Raw genomic sequence first — 23,472 nt, 5'->3', positions numbered from 1 at the left:
AGGAGCATGCCATTGCACCAGTAGTTAATACTTAAGTTAGATAGCCCACCTGAGAGCCTTGAATGCAATCTTTAACACCTATACATCTTATCTAAAAAAATAATCTTTGTACATTGTATGTTCCAAATAATAATTGCATGAAAATGAAATAACCACCATGCTGTATTTTAAATGTAAATTAAGCATACATGCTGTGTACTGCTGTCCATTTCCTGGAAATGTTTTAAAATGCATCATATTCTCATGTAACTCTGATAAAATGGTCAACATTTGTGCCTCAGATTGAATGATAGAAAGCACTGTTATCAGTGATGCAGGCTAACCACATCTTATCAGCTATTGCAGTTCATTTCTGGCCAGGGTATTGTGACCAGAATCCAGTCATCAGCTCTCCTGAACTTGGCCAATACCAGATGTCCAAATTAAAGAGTCCAAGCGCCGCGATTATGGGGATTACACTCGTATGGAAGCACTTAGACTGATTGCATCTATCGTGGATTTTTCGCTCTCCATTGTTTATTCCTCTCATGGAGTGTTATATGATGGAACAAAACGAGTATTAGAAGAGACCAAGTAATATTATTGCAGTTAGATTCACAAGTGAATGATATTATTGCAGGTAGATTCATGAGTGAATGGCTGGTCTGGTTTAAGAAGTGCTTTGTCATTATAATCAGAACAGAGTTCACATCGTTCTACAAAAAGAAAATCACAGATGGAATTCTCCATAGACAAAGACACACAGTACACACAAACAAGCACAGCACATACACACACACACACACACAAGTATATGAAGTACATAGACACCGATCTGTAATACAAACATATCTAAATTATGGGAATTTGAGGAGAGCACTCTTTTTGATCATTTGTACCATGGTGTTTATGTGTACTATATATATATATATATATATATATGTCATGGATTTAAGTGATATCAGCAAAGTCTTTTTCCAATTTCAATTCTTAACTGATGTTCTGGGCAAACAATAACACACAGCAGGTTAATATACATACCTGCTCAACAAAAATGTATGAATCAATAATTGAATAAATATAGACAAAGGAATTATATTAGAGTGGCATTCAAAAAGCTGACAGACTGGTGTGACTGCAGATGTGAGCAGGAGGTAGTAATGTTGAATGCAAGACCTCATTCTGTATCCTGTCATTGATGAACTCAACAATCTCTGTCTGAGATGGAAGTGAATTCTGGTTTTATAATCCAGACCAGTGTCTGTAATTATCCATAAAATGTGTTGGATCATGTTCGTGTGAAAGAAATTCTGAACATTATTACATGTCCTGTTTGCATGCTCTCTCAATCATTCTCACGATTGTAGGTCTGTAGATCAGTAGATCTGTATTATCCGGAAAGAGCCAATCTATTTGGAGCTCAGTTAACATAGACTACTAGTTATTCCAGCATCACCTACTTCGGTTAAACATGAAAAATGTCAAACTGATTTATTATACAAAAATGTTGCTACTGAAAAATATCAAAGGCTATTTTGTCACACCAGCTAATTTTTTAAACTGCTAACTTTGGTCATTCTTCATATTCTGTGTGGTTATTGTTATTGGAAAAGATTCTGTATAATATGCTGTGGCTTCGAGTGTTCAGTCGTTGCTACTGGATGAGTTCAGTGCGTTCAGCGTTGTGTTAACTGGGCTGAGTTTAAGCCCCGGAGGTCCTCTCTGGCAAGATGTTGGGAAATCAGATACTATAAAATAACATAAAATAATATAAATAATAAATGCTGCTTTACTACCACTGGCAATAGGGAGGATCGTAACTTCCCCCCTATTTTTCTGTCGATATAAAATAAGATGACGCAGAAATTGGAATGCGCTTTCTATGCTGTGTGAAATTTTGGAATGTATGGCCGGTCGCATAACTTAGCGAAATACATCATGTGGAAACGCGTGCCTTCCTGATTTAAAAATAGTCTTAAATCTCGCTTTTTATGACCACTTTAACGAAACATTAATTTTGTGAAGGATCTTGGAATAAATTGTTGAATTCCTCACCAGGTTGTGGTTGTAGCTGTTATAATTATTTATTATTTTACTAGATAGGCTGGCCTTCTTATTTTCCAATAAAGAGATACATTTAAAAAGTAAAACAAAAATAAATAATAAATAAATAAAATATATAATCAGACACACATATCATCAATCACGTATAGGACATCCACTTGCATTAGTAATCCCATTCTTCTGTACATATAATGAGCTCCATAACCTTTGGGACAAAGACATATTGTGCCCTGAAATTTGAGAGGGTAGGGTGGGGTGGGGAGGGGGGTCGGGTGTGTTACTGTAATTTCTACATAGTCAAACCAAAGTGTATCAAAATATCATTTAATTAGCTGTGAATGTGCACTTTTACCACATGTACATTGGTATATTACAAATATAAAATTGTTGATTACAGAGTCAATTGAAGAAAAAAATATGTCTCTGTCCCAAACGTTATGGAGCTCACCGTATTGTGAAACACAACCTCGTGCAACATCATTAATAACTGGGGAGCTGATTTCATTGCCACTGCCCCTCCCCCCAGTAGAGGAATGAGCGCCCCACCACAGCCTGGAGAGCAGCGTCACTGTCCTCTGCCTCTTCCTCAAGGCATACCTAGCCCATTGCAAAACTCTGACCTGTTATTGTGGGTTAATTAGCCCTACCTATGCTACATATACCATTATAGCGGTATACCCTCAGGGCCAGTAGTACTGCTGGCTTTCATACCTTCTCGCTAATCAGGGACTGCTTGGAACTTGATGCACCAGGTGAATGTAATCTCTGGCCATTCAGTGACAATATTGGAGTCACTGAATGGCCAGGTATTGCAGTCAATATAAATAGATTAACAGGCACATGATAAAAGCAGTTGGGCATTGAGGAATACCCAGATTTGAAATTTTTTGCACGACACCCGCAAACCCATTTGCTACCAGAAGCACTATATCCTTAGCCTCCCTCTTGCACCCATTGCAGCACATAGGTTTCTGCCGTAGGTCTTTGTTCTGATTTCCACCATCATTTTTAACATTGAAGACCTGACTCTGCTCGTTGCCTAAAGCTTTCTGTGTTCACTTCTGTGGGCTGCTGTGGATAAGAGTGTCAGCTCAGTGCCTAAATGTGAATGTGCGTAGAATCTTTGAGGAGCTGTCTAAGAGGGTTCGACCCAGAGTGATTTCTGTTCCCGCATATCTTGGTGTGTTCAGATGCTTCCGAGCCTTCAGGCTGAGGGTTTCTGCACTCGGAATCTTAGTCTTATGTTGCTCCCTGGTGGCCAGACGTGGGTAGACAGCTCATTTCCTTCTGTGAGAGCATATTTCCTCTCAGTTATCTCCACCCCAAACTGAAGCCTGATATTGGATATAATGTAACAGAGGTGAATGTAATGTAACAGAGGTAAATGCAATGTAACAGAGGTGAATGTAATGTAACAGAGCTAAATAAATGTGAAAGAGGTGAAAGTAATGTAAAAACGAGGAATGTAGTGAAACAGAGGTGAATGTAATGTAACAGAGGTAAATGTAATGAAACAGAGGTGAATGTAATGGAACAGAGGTGAATGTAATGTAACAGACGTAAATGCAATGTAACAGAGGTGAATGTAATGTAACAGAGGTAAATAAATGTGAAAGAAGTGAAAGTAATGTAAAAACGAGGAATGTAAAGCAACAGAGGTGAATTTGATTGAATGTCGCTAGCCCCATCATGTCATCTTGCCTAAAACATTTTGCACACTGTTCATAAAGGAGGTAGTTGTAAACTGATTTGTGGGTCACATGTTATAGTAAGAAAAACAAACATGATAACAAATCATTTTAGATAAATAGATTTACTCCATATTTATTTTAAAATATATACTTTATCCAGGTGATAATTTACCGGATTATCTCTTACCCTGCGTTCACACAGCGAGCAGCTCGGTTCATAGGTCACTGAAGAGTACTAGGCGGAGGGCAGGACGAGAGCTTCCCGTTGTGGGGAAGCCACTGAGCACTCAATGTGTTTGGGTGTCAATGTGACTGATTTGGCAGAACAAGCCACACATTTGCATTATAGTCTGCTGCCTATCTTTTTAACTTTTTTACCTGCTCCTCCATTGCGATGAGTGAAGCTGGCCGGAACTATTCTCGGTTGGAGAAATAGGTAGCCGAAAGTGTGATTAGCTGTTGACAAGCGATGCCCGTGAAAAGATAAACTATGGGCAACCATTTTCGGGGCAAATTTTGTCGCTGAGTTGCTCAGGTTTCTGGCCGTCGCACAGCTTTATAGAGAATGAATGGACTGCTCAACCAAATTGCTTACTGTGTGAACGCGGGGTTAGGTCTTATCCCAGAGGTTTTACTAGTTCCATGACACCTGATCCTTGATGTCTCATGAAAGCGGTGATACATAAATATGGTTTCTTGTGTGTGTATATAAGAAATAAATGTCCTGAAAAAATTGCCATCTTTCTCTGGCCTTGCCTCCTTCTGCTCTGTATGTTCCCTCCTCTGGAGAAACCAGCGAGAAATCTGGGTCGTCACATCTGTTCCTTCTTCCATTCCAGAGCAGACAACTTTTTATAGATTTTTCGCTGGCAAAGCCCTTCCCTCCGGACAGCGCACACAATCTATCCTGGCTGCTTTTAAATGTGCTTCTAAAACGGTCGTGTTCTGGGGGGGGGGGCATTAGTACTCGAATGCGAACTTGTCAGGACCATGCATTCCACGAAGATTTGTGTTTTGCATTTCGGTCATTTATTCTTGTCTGTTTGCTGCGGTTTACTGATGCTAGTGGTCTTTGTGTCTTTATTTATTTATTTATTTATACGGGGACAGTGCACAGCCAATTGGCAGTTCCAGAATTAGCCATCAAGCTAAATCTAATTGGTTGTCCCTGAGCAGGTAACCCAAACACAGAATACGGGCAGACAACAGCACAGTGAAAGGACAAGGAAAAATAAGGGAATTTGGAAAATTTTATTTTATTTTTTACTTGTGCAATATTATTCATTTTTGGCTTTGCTCAGCTTGATTCGGTAATGTGCAGTCTGATAAGTCATATTTAAAGACAGTTTGCAATCACTTCTTTCAAACATTCAAAATGTTCTTTAAGCCAAATAATAATGTTATATAATGATAAATAATAATGTTTGGTTGAATCTGGTGAACAGTATGACTGTAGTATGACTATGACAATATTTTAAATACATGATCTAGAACTCTGGCACAATGTGTATATTCTGCAAAGATATTCCTTTCACTTCTGAATTGACTGGCAGGTACTAAATGGTTAAAAGGGTGACTGTAAAAAATCTAAATCACCATTTTCCTTATGCAAGGCACATGATCTCCAAGTGATCAATGGAATATCTTGTAGAAGAATGTTATTGTCGAGATTTAATAAAAGCACAGTTAAAATCTCAGTTGCATAAAATCTAAATCACCATTTTCCTTATGCAAGGCACATAATCTCCAAGTGATCAATGGCGTATCTTGTAGAAGAATGTTATTGTCGAGATTTAATAAAAGCACAGTTAAAATCTCAGTTGCATAAAATAAGCTTAACATCTTAGTATATTTTCTCTTTGATATTTTCTTTAATATCATATATGCTTAAACATTGATGACTGAAAAAGTATGAAGGGTCCTTAATAAAATGAAACCACTGAGGGACAGGCACACGTTACAGTTAGAGAAACCCTGCTCATTACGGCAGTTATGTAAAACGCAGGTAGACACTGGCTACAGATGGACAGTCCAGGAAGATTTTTTCCCCCACGCAGAGAAGACGGATGTGGAACAGCTTGTTGGGGTCATGCAGGTGGTGCTGAGGTCGACTATTCAGTATGCAAGCTGCATACAAGCCATATACACCTTGTGTACTCAATAGTAGGCAGGTGAGCTGATGCTGACGCAGCCCTCTAAGGCAGCTCTGGGTGTTATTACTGCTCTGGGGGATGTCCTGGGATTTTGGGGTATATTCAATAAGGAAACAGACAGGAAGGTGACCGCAGTCAGGCTGGGCAGAACATCACCAGGCATGATACTCAGGATGTCTACGGGCCGCAGACTTCAGTCAGTCATCAAATGCAAAGGATTTGCAACCAAATACTAAACTTTATTACAGGTTATGACAATTATGGGGGGACTGTGTATAAAAAGGGCTTTAATTCCTGCATAGATTGCTCCATATGGATGTATGCCCTCAAATTAAAGCTGACAGTCTGCACGTCATGTTCATTTCAAACCCCACGCATTGGAGTACAGAGCCAAAAGAACAACAAAAAAATGGTGTCACTGTCCAAATACGTATGCATTGCACTGTAAGTTTATTTTCATAATGGAACTGCTCAGGGCTCATTTTGAAAGACCCCTATTCCCACTGAGCACCTTTACATGTCATGCCTGAAGCAAAGCAGCACTCCAGAGCTTATTTTTTTAATACATATACTGCATGTAGCTACTATTAAGAATCATGTATGAAATATAAAGGCGTTCAATGAGATTTCAAAAAGACAGCTATTTTACAGTTTTAAGTGTCATAATGAGAAATGTGTGAATGTGGAGCTTGGCAGGCCTTGAGCATTTTGACAGACAGACCATTGTGTGAAGCCTGCTGGTTTGTCTCTCTCTCTGACAGCCTTTTACAATGTGATGCCGACACATCAATCACCCCAAATCATAGCTCTTACTTTCTGCTGGGGTTCTGGAACCAGCCCCGCCCCTCGGTCAATGCACTGTCTGGATTTCAGTTTTTTCTTTGTGGTTGCTGTTGTTTGTCCTCTTAATGAACGACCTGTGGACAGAAATACAATGTTCACTTGTAAGTCACGTATACCAGTTACTCGCTGTTTTTAATGTCCATATCTCTGTGCCACCTGCAAGCCACTTGATACTTTTGCCTTTGTGATTGATAGCTTATAGATATATTTATCTGGGAGGTGTTATAACAGAGGTGTTTTAAGGTATGATAATAAAACAATATAAAACATATTTTTGCCCATCCCTTCGAATAAACATCAGCCCTACACTGCAGGTAAACTATGCATCTCAGGAGACACCAGTGTGGAGTTTGGATAATGCAACGGAAGAGCAGTCACACTGAACTGGGATCAGTCCGCTCCCGGTGTGGATGATGCAACAGAAGAGCAGTCACACTGAACTGGGATCAGTCCGCTCCCGGTGTGGATGATGCAACAGAAGAGCAGTCATGCTGTACTCTCTATTTCGGGCTGAACCCAAGGCTGGTATAGGCCCTGGGTGACAAGCTGTCAGGTTCTAGTCACCTTTTCTGTTGAGGCAAAAACAGAATTAAATAAATTGCACACCCATGAGATAATCCTGATGACATCTGTCGCGCTGTCTCTGTTTCCGAGCTGTGAGGAGGCTGCCACAAAGTTAGCGCTTTCACCAGCCAGAAAAAAAGATCTATTTTTGCCGGCTTGCTCACCTCACTGAACAGGAAAGTCATGCTTCACATTAAAAATAGCCGTTGCAATAATAGCTGAAAGTGAGGTAGCTGTATGCGCCAATTACTTTACTGAGAATATCACTTCATGAGGATCTCCATAAAAAAGAAAAATCGTGTGCGCAAGTGTTTGTGTGTGTGTGCGCGTGTGTGTGCGTTCAAGTACACTTTGGCTATGCAAATGATCATTGGCTTCACATTTTATTAAATTATTGTGTAGATGTGGTATATATGTATGGATGCAAATTACATCAATCAAATTTTATTTATATAGCACATTTCACAGCAATTGTTCAGTCACAATACGCCTCACAGATAACCCTGGCCTAAACCCCCAGGAGCAAAGCCTACGGCAAGAGTGGCAAGGAAAAACTTTCTGTGGCAGGCGGGAAGAAACCTCGGAAGGAACCAGGCTCAAGGGGGAAACCCATCCTCCTCTGGTCAGCTCAAGGTGTAGATCAGTGACCAACATGGTCAGTCAGTCAATGTTTTCATTGATGAAATTGCAGTTCAGATGATGGGCAGGGCCGGGTGGCAATGGTGGGGAGCAGCAGGAGGTGACGAAAGTGGGCGAGGTGGAGGTGGTGATGAAGGAGGAGCTGGATCGCAGTGGTGGGGGAGTCCAGACGACAGCAAATCTAATTTTAATTACCCGGCAGATTTTACATAGAATTTTTCACCGTACATTTAACAGCATACTTTGGCCTAAATGATGACTGATATGGTAGCTTATATGTAGATTAGTCTGTTTCAGTGAACATTTGATTGCACTGTTTGACTGTTGCTCTGTTGATTATAGGAAAATAATTTCAATCCAAAATGTATCTCACTTTCATTAAAGCTACTTGTACACATACATGATGCTTACTTTCATTCTCAAACCAAACTCAGCTCTGAACCACATTGTGAGAGAGGCAGTGTCACGTTGCTAGTTGTTTAGCATGATTAACTCATGATTAACATGAATCTGTTCATAAATAAGTTGAGCCATTTCCAGTCCTTACAGCTAATCATAATTTTGGAATCCATGAATGTGCCGGGGTAACTCATACAAAAATGCTAGAGCTCAACTTCTTTAAAAAAACAACAAAAAAAAAACTTTGTTAATGTCTGTAAAGTTAATGACTGCATTCTTTGGTGTTTCGAGACTAGTGTCTTGTTCGTTTCTTAGAGGTTGCAGGTTTGATTCCCAGACGTGGCACTGCTGGTTTGCTCTTGAGTCGGGTGCTTAACCTGAACCGCTTCAGTAAATACCCAGCTGTCTAAATGGACTCTTATGTTAAGAATGTAGCGTGCTGCATTAGTCGCAAAGGATAAAAGTGGCTGCCAAATGTCAGAGATGCAAATGTGATGTATACATTAGAGGCCAGGGTTATCACCTTTCCATGTTCACACTCCCCTCTTGCCTGGAGGGGGAGGGGGGGGGGGATAAATAAAAGCGACGTTGTGACACAAGTATTTTTCCAAAACAACACTCCAGAAAGAGAGGGGGAGAGTGACAGCAGAATGCAGCTGTCGCCCCCTCTCCCCCACCCCTCTCCCCAACCCCCCACGGTCACCGGCGGCCCGGCAAAGCTTTCTGTCGCCGAGGCTCTCCGTTGCCATGTAAGAGCAGCCGCGGGGCAGCGCCACGGAAACGCGACGCACGTGCTCGGTGTCATCAGCTCCGGAAAGACGCCCGCGCCCCCAAAACAAACAGCTGCCCCCGCCAGGAAAGTACGGAGTCATCGGGGCCAGCGTGCCAGAGTGGCAGCAGCACAGTGTGTGAAATGCTGCCCGTGCTAACGTGACCCAGTCTGAGCTCTGCCGCGGTACTGAGGACTGCAGACTCTGGGGGGGACACACGCAAAGACCCTGCAGTACTGTGTGTAGCACTCAGGTGATCATGGTGCTCGCTGTTACAGTTGGCCTGTTGGTCTGTTCCTCTTGCTGTTACAGTTCGCCCTTTAGTCTGTTCCTCTTGCTGTTACAGTTGGCCTGTTGGTCTGTTCCTCTTGCTGTTACAGTTCGCCTGTTGGTCTGTTCCTCTTGCTGTTACAGTTGGCCTGTCGGTCTGTTCCTCTTGCTGTTACATTTCACCTGTTGGTCTGTTCCTCTTACTGTTGCAGTTTGCCTGTTAGTCTGTTCCTTTCGCTGTTACATTTCGCCTGTTGGTCTGTTTCTCTTGCTGTTACATTTTGCCTGTTGGTCTGTTCCTCTTGCTGTTACAGTTCGCCTGTTGGTCTGTTCCTCTTGCATGATGAATAACTGCATCAATCCTAGAGTTGAACACCCAAAGGTTCTCTGGCTTTAGTGCATAACCAAGCAAGCTTAGCCACATACTGACAGCTTTTTGTGTTAAAAAAGAAATCCTGCTATCCTGCAAAGTGTGGAACTTACTTTTCATTTCCAAATATGCCCCCTGTGTTCTACTGATAAAAATCAATCAGGCAAATTGCTACTAATTAGGCATAGTTGATGATTGACAGTGATTGGCAGGTTGCATACTGCTTTCAGTGTATAGACCTCACATAGCAGGTTTAAGGCTTTTTTCCTTCCCTTTTTGAGCAACAGGAAGTAGGTCTACACTTAAAAAGTACAATTGTATTACCAGTAAAAAATATTGTTATAAAGACGAATCATAACAATGAAATAATGTAGTTTGCAGCTGTGGAGGCTTAAAAAATATTAAAGCTAAAAAAGATTAACTCAAATGAACTTCAATAAAAACATTGGATTTTAACATGATCAAATGTGATCACAGTCAATTGTTTAACAGCCTCCTCTGACATTCTTTGGCAGTTCTTAGTGTCCATTGGACGAGACATATCTTTCTGAACAGTTGGTTGGCACAGAGAAGTATCATCTGCCTTTTGCACAGTATTTGGAATGTTTTTTTTTCCTTTTCACCTCTGTCCCATAACCATGTGAGTATCAATACAACGTTTTGTTCATGTGCCAATAATTTGCTGAAAAGAAGCACAAAATCGAATGCAAGCTGCCAGTTTCTCAACATGAGGATGTGATGGGTATTTATTAAATGTGTGCCATTCATTTTTCAGTTGTTTGGCCTGTTTCCTGCAGTCTGACCTCTACTGTCAAACCAAAAGGTTATTTCAACCAGACTTTTGCCATGTTCCACTGACAATTTGAACAGTGCCCAAACACCCTTGTCCCACAACAGCTCCCACAGCGATGCCAGCACAGCTGTATTAGGTGTGATGTCCACCTCCAGCTCCACATCTGTAGAATAAACTGAAGCCCTGGGAATGTTGAAGCACAGCAGAATACCAGCAGCTGCCCTGTCGTTCTACATGGTTTTACAGTGAAGTCTGAACACAGCTCTATCGCACGCCTCAGAAGGGCAGTACAGTGCAAACTTTCTGCTTGGACAGTGTCTGAAAATACCTTTGACTATGTTGGATTCGTCCACTTTTGGTAAACCCAACTCAAGTGCCACAGAATTGCAAGTTGAAAGAACTATATTTTGGCATGAATCCTTTGAGAGGGATTCATTATATGGTTTCATGTACCTCAACATGCATTATCTGAGTCAAATGCTGCAATATTGTTACATCACAACCAGTAAGTAGCCATTGCTTTATTATGGCTATTAAATCTACGACTGAGCTGTAAATTATAGCCTCAAGGTTCACATTGTGGGCAAGAATAACCTTTATTTCGGATGTGATTTATTTTCCATGCAGAAAAAAATGTGCAAAGAATAAGTGTCTGAGCCATCTGTGCCTCGTCTGTGACCACAGACAGCCAATCAGCTGACTTGACCAGCTCTGTCATTTCGTAAGTGAATATTTAAAAAATGCACATAATTTAGCCTAGGATCTGTCAACTTTTTTTCAAGTGGAATGCTGACACTCAAATATGCATCTGTCAAATTTTGGATGGTACAGCCCGTAAGCATTTGGACAGTGGAACGATTTCTGTTGTTTTGGCTCCATATTCCAGCACATTGGATTTGAAATGAAACTATGAAAATATAGTTAAAATGCAGACTCTCAGCTTTAATGTGAGGGTTAGTGTTAGGTATTACAGCCCTTTTGTCTGTGCAAATATTCCACTAGAAAAAGTTAATAATCCCAAATTGCTTTCATTTTGAAAGGATCATGTAAAAAAAAAAATGGTGGGGCAATTCAATCAGACTGCTTTAACAGAATTGTGCTGCAGACTTCTGTTTTGCATAAAGTCAAATTTAAAGAGCAGATAAAACTGACAGAACCGACCAATCAGCAGATGGGAGAGGCAGTCAGATTTTACATATTTTTCTTTTTTCTTCGAGGATGAATATCCCCATTTAAATTAATATTATACAATGGCTCAGTAGACACATAGCAGAGACAAAAACAATAAGCCAACAACGTGTCAAAATATTCAGTTAAGCTGCAGGGAAACTCACAACCTATTATCACCCCGATAAAACGAAAAACAAGCTACTTTTCTTTCAAACAGCTCTCAGCAGATTTTTCATCCCAGGCAAGCGTGCAGACCCAACGTGACAAACCTCCCGCTAGACTCAATTTCATGTTTTTCGATGAGAATTGTAGACCCTTGTTGGGCAATTACAGACTAGTCTCACAAGAAAACAGCACTGCAGTGTGATTGGTGGACATGTTTTCACCAAGCGTCGTCAATCAATGACAGAAGACATTCTAAACTACTCGCCGTGATCAAATTGTATCACAGTTCAGAACCTTGAATTCTCTATGGGTAATTATTTCTGTGCAAGTTAAATGTTATATAACTGCACTTAATTTTAATGTATTTCCCACTGCTTCAAACAAGACTTAAGAACCCCTGTATGTCATTTCAAAATACTGCAACATGTCCAGGTCCAAAATATTTGGACTGAATTTAGCATGTGAGTGTCATTTGCAAACATCGCCATCAATCATAGTGTGCACTTAAATAGTATTAATTAGTTTATAAAGATGGGATAAGGGATAAACAGATATAAAGAGTCATGGGATCAACATAATTGTTTGACGCATGGTTTGATATGTTTTGAGAAAACAAGCAGACTCACAGCTATAATATCACAATCAGTACTCTGTCAGGATCCTCTATCACAAAGCAGGATAACTGAGACCTTCCCAAATCTGGAACATGGAATGAAGTAAAAGGAGCTGTTCTGGGTTTTTACTCATTTATCCTGCTTCATGCCACAGGCCCCAGCTGTCAGGTGTGTTGTCATCTGTACAGCATAGCACTTTTTGATAGCAGAAATGCTTTTTAAAAAAGTATTCTGTATTTGTCAGTGCACTTGATTGATTTTTAAAAGAAAACATAACTTGTAGAAGTGCAGGTTTTACATGTATGTATTGTGAGACAATGACTGTCTGGCCACCATAAACGTGAGGAAAGTACGACGAGGAGACGGCCATTTTAGTCCCCACAGTGATGTCACTGGGTCTTTATTAGCTACCCAGTCAGAACGATACAAGTCCTGTACCTTCAAGGGGTTTCCGGAACCAAATTAAAATGAACACAAAACCAAAAAATCCTAACTCCACTTGGAGCCTTCCCTGTCTCACACTGGACCCTTACTGCTCACCCGGGCAGCTCAGCTGCTTGCTGGGACAAATACTTACAAAAAAAGAGACGTCTCGCAACAGGCACGGGTCAGACACAACTCAGCTAGTCTTCTGGAACAATGGTCAAGCACAAATCAAGTAGCCCTCCCAAAATTTCCTTTTACTGCGAACAACAAACTCACTCCACAGTGTTCCCTCCCAACTCCCACACCCCGCTCAGGTGCGAGTCCTCCTTTTATTATGGCTTAACGAGGTGACTGCCTTCAGTGAAATTATTTTCCCTCTATAATGGTGCCCCCGGTGGAATTACAGTATGGTATTGTATTTTTAAACATTTTATTTGTTTTACTGTTATCTGTACGTATCAGAAAATTTATAAATAATGCACTAGCACAAATAACAGTTTCCTCACTTGCATCTTGGTCAGTCACAGCCATTGCAGTCAATGGAAACCTGATTCCATTGACAAATCGATTTTGTTGGCATAAGGAAATACAGTGGTGGGGGTGGGGAGGTAGTTTATGTCCATTTTAAATTGTGTGCACACAGTCATAATTTTCAGGCCAAGTAGCATTTGTCAGCACATGCTAAAATATATGGATAGGCCCTTGCTTTGTGCAAGCTTAATAAATTACAAGTGATAAAAAATATAAGAATAAATCTACAACCATGTCATAAATAAGACCCTGTGGTCTCTGATTTACCATGGTACTGATAAGCTCACTCGGAAAAGAGATTAGATTCCCAACAGGACTGTAGCAGTCGGTCCGCCTGAGAGGCGGATTTGTCTCGGCTGCGCTGGCTGGTGGAGAGAGCACACGCACCTGGGCTGCGTTAGCTAATCAGCCCAGGTGCTTAAAGGTGTGCTGCTCTCCACAGTTCGGGGCCGTGACCGGGAGCTAACGCCAAGAGCACAGTTATGAGTTTCGGTTTGTTTTTGTTTGAGCACAAAAGACCAAGAAAGGAATCCTCAGCTGGGATGCTGGAGGAGCTGGACCTGGCCGGGAAGGCGGGTCAGCTACAGAGCAGGGAACTGAAAAGTTGCTACTCTGTTTTACTTTCTTTTGTCTTTGTTATTTTAGCTTGTTGTTTTAGTTTATTGTTTTTGCCCAAATTTGTGTTGCATCACCTCTGTCTGTTCGCACAACAACATCTCCAACTCGCTGTGAAACCACAATCGGCCCTTGCGATTTGGAGAGTAACTTTGAGCTAGTACTAGTACTTTTATTACCCTATCTCCTGGTAAAAATCGCCTCAGCTGAGCTCCTCTATTATATGAACGCCGCTGATGTTTTTGTGCCTGGAGCAAATGCTCACATGACTGAATGGTTTGATGAGTGTGAAAATGATCATGTGCTATGGCCTTTGCAGTCACCAGATCTCAACCCGTTGAACACCTATGGGAAATTTTGGGCCGACGTGTTCGACAGCGCTCTCCACCAGCGTCATCAAAACACAATGAGGGAGTATCTTTTGGAAGAATGGTGTTCCAACCCTCCAGTAGAGTTCCAGAGACTTGTAGAATCTATGCCAATCTATGTCTAACTATGCGTAACACCTTACTAACACACTTTATGGTAGCTTTCCTTTAATTTGTCACTCATCTGTTTATCATTCAGTCCACAGAGCTTAAGACTCACTGACTTGCTCGTTTTACCATACGATGCATTTTCATAAAAGGTTTACATAACATAAGCTGACATTTTTGCTTGGGGCCACTTGCTCAGCTGTATTTAAATATAGCTTTTATTGCATGTGTCCGAGAGCGAGTCCAGAGCCAATGAAGCCAACCTGGGGGGTTTGTGGATGGTTACGTAAATCTGCAACAGGAGGTGGGGCCACCATGCGAGGTGCTACAGCATGGATGATGACTATTTCAGCCACTCGTCCTCTGTCTCTTCCTATACTTCTGAAGGCCTGGTCTGCATTTGGGGGGGGGGGGGAGTCATCAGGGGCTGAGCAATGTGATGCATATTGATGAAAAGCACTGAGAAACACAAAGTTCCTGCACGGAGGGAATGACATAATATTGCCAAAGTCTTAGGTAAACAACTGAAAATAAATATCTGCTATGTCCATGTAGGAAATTACATAAATATAGCCAACGTCTATGATAATCAACTGAAAACAAAGATCTGTCACAAACCGAGTCATCTGTTTAGCACTGATAGCATTCTATGCCCCCCACCCCACTTTCTCTCTCTCTTTCGATTGCCCAAATTATACTCTGCAGCTGTTCTTGTGCTGTAACCTCCACTATCATTTCAGGAGAGTGCTGACCAGCAAATATTCTCCTCCGAAACATTACCCATGCTGAGCCACTGCTTCTTTACTCCCTGCAGTCCACAAGCTGGACTCGCACAGACACCGGTCAGATGAAAACTTTTCATGTGCAGCTCGATCAAGAATGTGGGCAACGAATTAACCAGCAGGGGGCACTGGGGAGCAATAAGACATGATCAGCCAACTGAATCCCCCCCCCCCAAACACCCCATGCCCCCCCCCCAACTGGGAGATGTTACGGCCACAGTTGGCGCAGGCACAGACTGGATCTGATATCAGACCCCGGGGCCCACCCAAGCACTGGATGTTTTTAATATTCCAAGTAACAACTGAGGGGAATTTGAAAGTCATTATTCAAGGAGTTCATTGCCTATATTACGAGCTATAAATCACCCAGTTGTCACCCAGAAAATTGCAAGTTTCTACATCTTCATTTAACAGGCATTGTTATGTCCCCGTTTGGAATGTCCAATCACATCTATAATCCTTTCATATTATTTTATATGTATTGCACAGAAAATAATATTTTTCGACAATTTACCATGAATAGTTTGTGTATATAAATATCAAAATAACTTTTGAACTGCTATATGGATGAAGGGCACCATATTAAAAATGCAATTTGTGTGAAATTCGCCTTTAATGTGACTGTGGAAGACACTGGCACAGACAAAGAAAGGGCAAAGCCTAGCCAATCAGAGAGAAGCAGCAGGGCAGGTCCTTGGGTGCAGCTCAGTCCTTGAGTGACTGACGCATGAGCGAATGAAACACGTGGAGCTGAATCACCTTCACCAATCAGGAAAGGGTTTTTTCATCAGGGGGCCTGTATAAACCCACAGCTCATCAGTTTTTCACTGCTTGGCTGTTCATCACAGCTCTTCAGAAACACACAGAGTGCCTGCTGCTCTCCAGGGAGGACCTGCCAGCCATATTTATTTTGCCTCCTGCATCGTTCCAACTCCCCTTCAAAAATATGCGCCTTAGCATTTTTTTATTTTTAGGTTTATATATGAGGTGCACCATTTATTATTCTTGAGCTATACTGCAAGTAATTGAATTGCTTTTTGTTTTATTTATTTAAAAGACCAAGTCCATTGGGAACAAAATTTTTATTGGCAGCCCCAAACTGGGGAATTAGGATTGGCAGGGGAATGCAGTCAGATGTAGGAGGATGATTCGGTTTCTAGATGTAGAGATCCCGTTCTTTCACTCCTTCACTTTTGTACAGAGACATGCGTTCTTTAACAGCCCTCCTAGGGAACAGTGTTCCCAAAACGGAACAGAGGCATTGGATTTTATCCAATTTCAATGAAAGAATGCCTACTGTTGGCATGAAATGGAAGCAGGGTCAGAAACACAATATACGAGGCCAAAGGGCAAAAATGCCCTCATAATTTTCAAAATTCCCCTGAAATCACAAGAGAGGGGGCAAACACTGCCCCTTGTTAAAGAAAAAATGGACCAGAAATCAAAATCCCTTAATTAAAGCTGTTTTTACAGGTATCAATCTGGCAACAATCCGTAGTTGACGTAAAATCTTATACGTAACATGGAAGGTTTTATTAACGTTAACGTTAGCTGGCTAGCGATGGCTATCATCAGCATTCCTAATGCGGTTACCAATGACCACTCTCAGAGCCAGGCATCTCTTATCTCATCCAGATGTCTACAGCAGGAACAACGGAATGCAGTCCAGGGTTATATTATTGATATAACGAATAATAAGGAAATTATTAGCGCACTATATGTTATGTTATCACTCTCAGCGTAAATGAGAGAAGCCTCATCTGTGGTCAGAAGAACTGAGCGACACTTTCATAATGGGGCAGAACTGTCGCGCATTGCTGGATAGAACTAACTAGCTAACGATTTCATTTGACGTCATGTTTATAGGCTATTTATTGTTATATATAAATCTATGTGACATGGAAAATTGATTTGCCAGTCTTTGCTCCCTGTGCGCACCACAACTGTTGTAACTGTTTTCTATTTTAGATTTGATATACACAAGGGCGTAACTTACGGGGTATAGGGGGGTTATAACCCCCCCCCCCCCCCCCCCCCCCCCCCCCCCCCGATATTACAAAACAGACTAAATACCCTGGAGATTCCTGGTGTAAGTAAACAGGACCATGAGTTTCACCTAGCTTTACCCAATGCCAAGAGAACACATTACAGCGCCTTATTCAATCATTCACTTACCATGCGCATTTCCAGTCTTATCTGAGAAGGGCTGGTGTGGGTACAAACTTTTGTTGTTGCCCAGCTGTGACACCTGATTCAACTAATGAACGAAGCGCAATCTTTAATCAAGACCTTGATTAGCTGTGTCGGCCATTTTAGCGCTGGGCTACAGAAGGAATCCCACACTCTTGTTGTCCGAAAGCGTTTTTGCTGGCATTGTTTTTGTGCACTCAATCTTGCCAGCTTCTGCTCTTAATTATTTAATAGCTCAATCATACCTTGACCAGCTACAGCCACAGACTGTACGTGTGTCCTGACATTTTTACTGTGCTCAAGCACTGGAGTGAACCAACGTAGTTTACAGAACTGTCAGAAAACAAAAACTGAGGTAATTGGTTGGAACAAAACCAGCACACAGACCGGCCCTCCAAGGAGTTGTGCACCCCTGCCTTAGAAGCTGATAACAGGCATTACTTGCTGGCCAACACTGCTCCTGGAGATCTACCATCCTGTAGATGTTCACTTCAACACTAAAAAACACGCCTTATTCAACAGGTGGACATCTCATTGAGCCGCTAACTTGTTGAATCAGGTGTGCCAACTTAGGTTTGAAATGAAAACCTGCTGGAAGGTAGATCTCCAGAACCAGGATTAGCTAGACCGGACTTAATGGTTCTGATTGATCATATTCACCCCATGTGAAAGCACTTTTAAAGGGGCATCTTTAACGATGTCACTGCCACCAACCCCACATAATTATATTTTCCATGAAAACCAGAACCAGTGGGACTGCTGTTGATCTCCACACAACCCACAAACAAGCTTAAGCACGGTCTACCACAATCTGCAGCAGAGGTGCCAAATCTTACCCAAAAAGGGTCGGTGTGATTGTTTGTTTTTGTTTTATATCAACACTACCACACCTTATTCAACTAATTTATTAACCATGGTCCTCAATCAAGACTTTGATAAGTAGAATCAGGTGTCTTACTGTTGGGTTGGAACAAAAACCTGCACCCACGCTGGCCCTTTTCGGATAAGCTTGGACACCCCTGCCCTACAGAGTGGAAAAATGCAATGCCATTTTTCACTTTATTCACAAGAACTAATCTGTATTAGTCAGGATAAAATATGCATTACAGCTGGATAAAGAGCTGTGCACAGCAGTACTGACCAGAGCGTCTCCAAAATTACACACATTCGCAATTCAAAGGACTGTGCACTGTCCCGGAATGTACTTGTTTTTTTGCATCCCTGTGCGTCCTAAACAGGTGGTTTTTTTTCCCGTTCTCTACGCAGTGATTCAGCAACACTAGAGAGAATCTTGAGCTTAGTCATTGTGCGAATGAGTCACGCTGCAGACGGGTGGTATTTTCAGAGCGCCAAATTGCGTGTCGTCGTTCGGCTCGCAGATCCCGCCGTTAGCCGCTCTCGCGAATCCTCTGCCTTTAAACGCCCCGGCGGCACCTCGAGCGGCTCCTCGAAGCAGCCCCGAATTACCATGGAAACCAAACCCTGCGGGCGCCGAATGAAAACATGACCCTCCTTGTAAATCATTCGGCGTACGCGCGTAGAGAGGCTTGTGGGTTTTTTTTTTTGCTCAAATTTTCAGCCGGTGAGTTTGAACGGTCATAATTTGCCCTCACAGTTTGGAGGATGACATCAGCCCTTAGGAGGGACCTTAAACAGTCAGGAGCAGAGGGGTGACTGATGCTGAAAGCTGTTCTGATGAATATAGTCACCTCTAAAAGTGAAGTGTGGTTCTGACGTGTGCTCAGGGTTCGAATTACAATCTGGCTTTTCCGTCTGTTCGATACTGAACCGCAGTGGGGGTGGGGGGGGGGGGGGGTGGGGGGGGGGGTGGAGGTGATCGTGCACCTGGGGGGCCTCAGGTCTTTTGGGGGAGCAGAAGTCTCCCCTGGTTGCCCCATATTTCGAACCTTGCATGTCTGTAAAGAAGAAAGCCAGGAGGTCAGTAGGAATTGGGGACTCTCTCACAGCCTTCTATTCTGAAGGAAAAAAAGTGAAGGAATAGAAGGCTGTGAGAGCTTTAATTGATTTTCTCTTCACCTGTCATGTTGATGTGTCAGGATTTCTCACAGTTTACCTGTCACTGGTTTCCCTGGTTTCTCCCCGCTATTTACCCTCCCTTAGCCCCCGGCTGACAAATGTCTCTGCAGCTATTGGCTGTAATAAACCACTAATGTGATGGAATGAACCAGGGCCTGATCAGTGCCTTGCCTATTATCAGGTATATAGTTGTAATGATAGGTGTAATGATAGGTAGCATTTCTTACACAGTGTGTGGAACAGCTGGCCAGATCATGTAGTAGAGGCAGAGGCCGTCAAGTCCAAGATTGGCGCAGTGCTGGATGCCCTCTGGATCAGTGCTACTCAGCTGGTCCTGGAAGGATGCAGTCTGCTGGAGTCCACTGTTACCCAGCACTTACCCCATCAGTTAAAGCACTGAATATATAATTACGTCACCTCATCTGGGTTCTTGGGTCGGAACTGGCTGGTGATTATGGAGTGAAAATCAAAGACTGCGCAGTCCTCAGGGACCAGAGTTGAGTCACCCTATGATGAGGCAAAATTGGCCCAATGGCATGTTTTCCTCACTTTGTTTTCTTATGTATTAATATTCTAGGTGGGCTGAATGGCCTGTTCTTCTCATTATGTATTCTTATGTTCTTATGTTCTAGATGGGCCCAATGGCTTGTTTTCCTCATTGTGTATTCTTATGTATTAATATTCTAGCTGGGCTGAATGGCCTGTTCATCTCATTATGTATTCTTATGTTCTTATGTTCTAGGTGGGCTGAATGGCCTGTCCTTGAAGTTATATAATCTTGTTTTCTAGGTGATTCTGTCACAAGCTTCCAGATGCTAGCAGCATGATCCCCATCACATGACCCCTGACACATGACCCCTAGCACAGTGACCCCAGCCCACCATAGAAGTCGTCCAGTTCTGCCACAGGCTGTAGATGGGTGAGGGTCGCTACTTTATCTGTATTTAAATATTTATGAACAGTAGGGTCCAAAGGGTGGAAGGACAGCGAGTCAGTCAGTCAGATGTTTGGACGCCACATCAAAGCTTAATTATTGCTTCCAATAAAATAGTTTATAACATATGCCAGCTCTGCTCATTTGTGCATAATATGAGTGTGTCCAAATTATTTTATCAATATTCCATACTGGTTTCCATGATGGTTGCCTTCAAAATCTATGTTTGCATAAAGAGGTCTGAAACATAGCTAGCATAGTGCTGCATATAAACACACACATGACGTGACACCAGTAATAAAATAACAGTGAGTTAAAATGGTGCCACACAATGAGCACAACACAATTAAATATGGATGCGTCACATGACTAGGAAATTACTTGCTGCTGAGGCAACTGGCAGGCCAAGTTAAAAATACCACTCGCATCTCCCCACAGTGCCAGCGCATGCCTCTGGCCTACATAGGTGAGCCTTTACATGGCTACAAACAAGACTGACGTAGGCCTTACAATAAGTGCCATTGAGTTCATAGAGAAAGTAAATCCACTTGAAAGAGGAACATTTTGCAGGGGTCTACCCTTGGTGTGAGGTTTTATCAAGTCACAAAATAGAAATGTAGCACATGCTCTGATGTTATGTCGTAAAGTAATTTTTCTGTCATCTCTCTGCTGTAGTTTAGTTAAAACTGTGCCACCCAGAAAAATTTCAATGTCAAGGTATTGCCTTCTGTCAATGATGAGACTTCTGAAAGTGTATACTCTAATCCTTTTCTATTTGCATTATTGACAGATTATTGACAGATGGAACAGGTGTTCGAAACATGTGACTTGAGGTGATGCAAATAGCAATCAGATATTGTAATATGTATGCCAACAGCAATGAGGCTAGTCATTAGAATATAATGCATGAGATCATCAGCTAAATCTGGAACAATAGCTAGGTAGATTAGGATATCCCAGCATGCACCTTTCTGAAACAGTTCACCCGTACATTCTCCACGCGTTTCTCTTTTTAGATAGCGAACCATTCTGTGTGCTCTAGCACTTCCACCCTTTGTTCTAATTCAGGTTATGGTATTTTTATGGGTTTAGGTCATTATATTTTTATGGCTTCATATTTCGCTACCAAGGGCTTGTTCAGCATGGCTAATTAGCACGGGTGCTTTAGCCATCTTGCATCTTCACTCACTGGCCTGGAAATGCTGTTTTCCAGATCTGTCGCTATGGTTCATATAGGTCTGCTGGATGTACTTATGTTTCTCTCACATTGTAAGTCACTCTGAATACGAGTAGCTTCTCAAGTAATGCAATGGAAAGTAGTTCACAGAAACTGTAACCATTAAATTCCCATGTGTGTCCTGATAATGTCTGGGGTAGTGTGATATTCATAAGTGTGTCCTGATAATGTCTGGGGTGGTGTTATATTCATAAGTGTGTCCTGATAATGTCTGGGGTAGTGTTATATTCACAAGTGTGTACTCATAATGTCTGGGTTAGTTACCTTGTGAAATAAAATTGAAAAAATACTTACAATATCTTAGCAGGATCCTCCAGGTGATTTGTTGTTGAATGGTTTATTGACCATTTCAGAGCAAATTTTATAACTACAGTACTTTTTTATCTCAGTTGTAAACTAGATTTAACTTTCCTCAGACTATCCAAAGATTTATTTTAGCAGAAGAATCTGTGCCAAACCATATAAGATGAATATGGACATAAATGTGCCATATAATGAAATAATTACATTTAGAGTACAGTATCACTTTGGAGAGTATAAAATGTAGAGAAGATGAAATGGGATGAATTATGTCTATTCTATGAGCTGTGCATCTCAGGCAGTTAGTCAGCTTTTAAAAGGATAGCTTTTTCCCTATAGAAGCTATACATAACACAGCTCACTAGCTCTCCATAACACAGCTCTCCATAACACAACACTCTATAACACAGCTCACTAGCTCTCCAAAACACAGCTCACTAGCTCTCCATAACACAGCTCACTAGCTCTCCATAACACAGCTCTCCATAACACAACACTCTATAACACAGCTCTCCATAACATAACACTCCATAACACAACACTCTATAACACAGCTCACTAGCTCTCCAAAACACAGCTCACTAGCTCTCCATAACACAGCTCACTAGCTCTCCATAACACAGCTCTCCATAACACAACACGCTATAACACAGCTCTCCATAACACAACACTCTATGACACAGCTCTCCAAAACACAGCTCACCAGCTCTCCATAACACAACACTCCATAACACAACACTCTATGACACAGCTCTCCAAAACACAGCTCACCAGCTCTCCATAACACAACACTCCATAACACAGCTCTCCAAAACACAGCTCACCAGCTCTCCATAACACAACACTCTATAACACAACTCTCCATAACACAACACTCTATAACACAGCTCTCCAAAACACAGCTCACCAGCTCTCCATAACACAACACTCCATGACACAGCTCACTAGCTCTCTATAACACAGGCAGGAGTTAACAGCTCCGGTCTGACTGCAGCCATCTGGCCCTGCGCTCTCTGATGTCAGATACAGCCCTTCGCCCGCCGTGACTCAACCCTCCGTTCATGAGCAGCCAAGTCATGAACGACACGCTCCGGTTCCTGCACCTCACCGCTGACTGCATCGCAAACATGAGCCACTTCTGAGAGTGTGTCTGTGCAGGTACGGGTGGGCAAGTGAACAGCACAGCCTTAAAGCGGAAATAAATGACTTAAGGTAATGTTAACTGTAACATTTGTTTTTTTTAAAATAATTTTTGTTTCACCATGTAGAAATTACAGCATTTTTTAATTAATAGTCCCCCCATTACAGGACATCATAATGTTTGGGACAAATGGCATCACATGGGTTTCTAATTAGTCAGGAGTGCAATTGCTTCCTTAGTGCAGGTACGAGAGCTCTGTTTAGTCTAGCCTTTTTTTGTTGCAGTGTTTAGTCTAGCCTGTTTAATGCCTTTGGAGTCT

The 23,472-nt window shown here is 41.9% G+C and overlaps 1 long non-coding RNA gene across 1 annotated transcript; it reads right to left on the bottom strand.

Moving 5' to 3' along the window:
• Window positions 1–6,786: 6,786 nt before the first annotated feature.
• Window positions 6,787–22,997, bottom strand: LOC118211583. The gene is made up of 3 exons (XR_004762030.1): window positions 22,007–22,997; window positions 7,116–7,299; window positions 6,787–6,804 (listed from the first exon to the last, which is right to left on the bottom strand). It is a non-coding gene; the product is annotated as an uncharacterized LOC118211583 (long non-coding RNA).
• Window positions 22,998–23,472: the final 475 nt, after the last annotated feature.

The sequence above is a fragment of the Anguilla anguilla genome, chromosome 13 (genome assembly GCF_013347855.1).
Source record: "Anguilla anguilla isolate fAngAng1 chromosome 13, fAngAng1.pri, whole genome shotgun sequence".
In the NCBI taxonomy this organism is placed as follows: domain Eukaryota; kingdom Metazoa; phylum Chordata; class Actinopteri; order Anguilliformes; family Anguillidae; genus Anguilla; species Anguilla anguilla.
This window is presented reverse-complemented; position numbering and strand designations above follow the sequence as displayed.